At 39.7% G+C, this 4,184-nt stretch overlaps 1 protein-coding gene across 1 annotated transcript in view; it reads left to right on the top strand.

The window, feature by feature from the left end:
- The window catches only part of LOC135099386 (calpain-B-like), a 42,409-nt gene extending 40,185 nt beyond the window's left edge, over positions 1 to 2,224 (top strand). The window contains exons 13-15 of the mRNA XM_064001723.1: positions 304 to 479; positions 1,399 to 1,515; positions 2,048 to 2,224. The gene's annotated coding sequence lies outside the window, so the exon portion shown is untranslated. The remainder of the gene's footprint in view (positions 1 to 303; positions 480 to 1,398; positions 1,516 to 2,047) is intronic.
- The last annotated feature ends 1,960 nt before the right edge of the window (positions 2,225 to 4,184 follow it).

Below are 4,184 nucleotides of genomic sequence, written 5' to 3'. Positions count from 1 at the left end.
TTTTGCATATATCACCCTTGTTGCATCCCATATCACTTGAAGAAATGGATTAGACCTCCTCTTAATCTAATTCTGCCTTTATCAAGCACAAACCCATTATTTATATCCCTATCTTTAGAATTTTGCTTATATCATTCTTATTATGTCCCCTATACCACTATAAGACCACTATCAGACCCCTCTTAACCTCTCTACCTTTTATTAAGTTTAAACCAATGATTTATTTTCCTACCCTAATTACTGACCCTGAAAATTGTGTTTCCCTTTGTGTCATTGCATTATCTTGCTCCATTTCTTCTCCAGAGTGTGTATGACAGCCTGTGTGGTGACATGGTGGTATCTGTGGCTGACTGTGGCAGGCATGGAGGTCTGGGGAGGAGAGGATGGGGAAAGAGGAAGAGAGGAGAGGTCCCTTCAGCAAATCCCTTTAGGAACCTCAGGATTTCCCTTACCTGTGGATATTGACCCCATTCCTTCAGGTAAGTGAGTAATGGGTGGTGATGGTGGTGTAAATTATCATAGAGCTATCATAAATACTGTACTATCACTGAGTTTATGTTGTTAAATCTGAAATAACCTCAATAGTCTTAATTTTATGAGTGTTGTTTTAGTTTCTTAAGTCTCCCTCAAAATGGACGGCCAAGCTCTCGTTTTTGTTTACTGTCACATAGTCACGTTCCTATAATGTGCCAGTATTTCTTGCTGCTGTGTTTCTAGTCCTAAATAAGGGGCTTTAGCCAAGGAAAAGAACTTTAGTAATTTATGTTCATAAGTATTACATTTACTAAGTATAAGTTTATAAGTCAAAACTCATTGTGTGATAGTTTTTGTAGTTTTGTAAGAATGTACTGAGAAAGGAAGAATTAGAGCTGTTGACAAACATGATGGCGTCTCACTTAGCCCTAGAATCTTCTCCTATTTCCGAGTTCTGCACGATGGAGAAATAGACATTCTTCATATGTAATGTTGCTTCACTAGTCTTGGTGATATCAACATACTATTATATCACAAAACTATTACTATATTTAACTATTACAAATACTATTATGCACTATACCAGTTTGTAAGGTGCTATTCTTTCCATCCATCCATTCCTCAGATACTCAATTACTCATCCACACACACACACACACACACACACACACACACACACACACACACACACACACACACACACACACACACACACACACACACACACACACACACACACACACACACACACACACAGTCCATGTATCCATTCATAAATTCATCAGTCACTCTGTCAATCACTGACCTGCTTACTCCATCCATCCACTCTCAATCTCTAACAGTTCCTAACATTACCATACTCAATTCACCAACCATCCATTCATCCATCCATCCATCCATCACTCAATGAATCTTCTGCCACAGGTCCCCACGTCACTATGCCCCACATCAGTTTCCGAGACATGGGTAACCTAGTCCAACAAGCTGCTGTGGCTGTGAACGAGAGATTTGATACTATTGAACCTGCCATATACCAGAGCGGTGAGTGTTTGTCTGTCTGTGCGTCTGTGTGGGTGTGTATGTGTGCGTGTGTTTACCTAGCTGTTGTGTTTTTTTGTTTGTTTGTCCAGTTTTGGTTTAAATATATGTTACCATCTATCACAACTATATTTTTCACTTTTGAGTTATTTCAGATACCTAAAGTTTGATATGGGTATGTGTGTGTGTGTGTGTGTGTGTGTGTAAGAGGGGCACTGGCCAAGATAACACAAAATTGAATATAAAAAGGGTCATTAAGGTGTCAGCCCCTATAGAAAAGTCAAAAGGTCATCCTGGAAGAGTTTAAGTCACAGACAAAGGGAGATACAGAATTAGGCTGGGGGTTCAGGAATTTACCATTGAAAGGGATGAAAGACAGAGACTGAGAGAGAGACCCTTGTATATTTCTACCCATTAATAAACAGTAGTAGCAAAACTAAGCAGGAATATTTTATACAAGGACTGCCCACTTGTAGCCCTTGTGTTCTTATGTGAATCTACCCACAATGCAATATCCAATGTGATCACATTCCAGGGGCACGGCAGGTCCCCGGCACGCCTGCCTGGTTCATGGCCGCATCACACAAGACCAAGGTTGTAGCCAAGAACATCTCCAGAATTGCTCTCATCTCAGAGGAGGCGACCAAATACACCGCACAACAGTGAGTCTTGACTCCTGGTGCCACCTTACCATCTCACACCACACTGGGAAACTTGTGCAGGAGATAGGAGGAAGGCACAGGAGGAGATTACAAAGAGACAAGTTTGAGTTAGGCTTTAAAAGGGAGATAGGGATGATCAGAGTGTCATCAGATCTCTCTACTACTACTACTACTACTACTACTACTACTACAACAAGAACAACAACAACAACAACAACTATTACTACTACTACTACTACTACTACTACTACTACTACTACTACTACTACTACTACTACTACTACTACTACAACAACAACAACAACAACAACAACAACAACAACAACAACAACAACAACAACAACAACAACAACAACAACAACAACAACAACAACAACAACAACAACAACAACAACAACAACAACAACAACAACAACAACAACAACAACAACAACAACTAGTGCAGTTAAATACAGGAATACATAAGAAAATAGTTATTAGTTTCCATTTTGGATTCTGTTTGTTTTTTGAGGTGAACTTTTTGCTAAGCATTTGTTAGGCTGTGTATTAGTGTGTCCAGGAGGGTTATAGAAGTTATTCAAGTGGTGTACTTGTGCTGGACAATAAATGTGTCACAAGCTTAGTACACCGTGGAAGTGCTATTGATGGGTGTCTCTCTCTCTCTCTCTCTCTCTCTCTCTCTCTCTCTCTCTCTCTCTCTCTCTCTCTCTCTCTCTCTCTCTCTCTCTCTCTCTCTCTCTCTCTCTCTCTCTCTCTCTCTCTCTCTCTCTCTCTCTCTCTCTCTCTCTCTCTCTCTCTCTCTCTCTCTCTCTCTCTCTCTCTCTCTCTCTCTCTCTCTCTCTCTCTCTCTCTCTCTCTGGTGTTGTATGTCACTGTAATACTCATCTTTCTTATGTTTGGGTTTACTACTACTACTACTACTACTACTACTACTACTACTACTACTACTACTACTACTACTACTACTACTACTACTACTACCACCACTACTACACACTGAACTAATAGTGGAAGAATAGTAATAATAAAATAGTATGGTCTATTTCTACTATTATTTGTCTTGGATGATCTGTGTGTGTGTGTGTGTGTGTGTGTGTATGTATGTATGTATGTATGTATGTGTGTATGGTAAAATTATATGCAAAGTTATACAAGAAGAGATGAGTTGTAGTATTAAAATGTTTGTTAATGTGTGTGTGTAGGTACGCACTCACACACAAACACACACACACACACACACACACACACACACACACACACACACACACACACACACACACACACACACACACACACACACACACACACACACACACACACACACACACACACACACACACACACACACACACACACACACACACACACACAGTTAAATACATAAACATACTCTTAATCTAATTTTACAACTTGTACGAGTATCTCAGTGACTCTCTCTCTCTCTCTCTCTCTCTCTCTCCTCTCTCTCTCTCTCTCTCTCTCTCTCTCTCTCTCTCTCTCCTCTCTCTCTCTCTCTCCTCTCTCTCTCTCTCTCTCTCTCTCTCTATCTTTCAATTTCACCCTTTCTCTCTCTCTTTCAGACACGAGGAGGAGAAACAATTCCGTGCAGTTTGTCAGTGAAGTATTACAAAGGTGAGTTTTTATGGCTACTGCAGTGAGAAGCTTTTTATGGGATGTCAAATACTTTCTGGGGTGTGTGTGTGTGTGTGTGTGTGTGTGTGTGTGTGTGTGTGTGTGTGTGTGTGTGTGTGTGTGTGTGTGTGTGTGTTTGGTTTTTGTTTAATATTTTTTTCTTTCTTTTCTCATCCCCCTGGCTACTGCTGCTGCTGTGTGTGTGTGTGTGTGTGTGTGTGTGTGTGTGTGTGTGTGTGTGTATCTACTTATATTTTTTAACAGGATTGTGTAGAACTAAAAATTTTTCATCTTTTAATACCTGTGTAACATATTTTTCCCTTTCAATTGTCTTTGAAATGTAAAAAAAATAAAATAAAATAAATAAATAAATAAATA

Source organism: Scylla paramamosain, unplaced genomic scaffold, assembly GCF_035594125.1.
Source record: "Scylla paramamosain isolate STU-SP2022 unplaced genomic scaffold, ASM3559412v1 Contig122, whole genome shotgun sequence".
NCBI lineage: Eukaryota > Metazoa > Arthropoda > Malacostraca > Decapoda > Portunidae > Scylla > Scylla paramamosain.
This window is presented reverse-complemented; position numbering and strand designations above follow the sequence as displayed.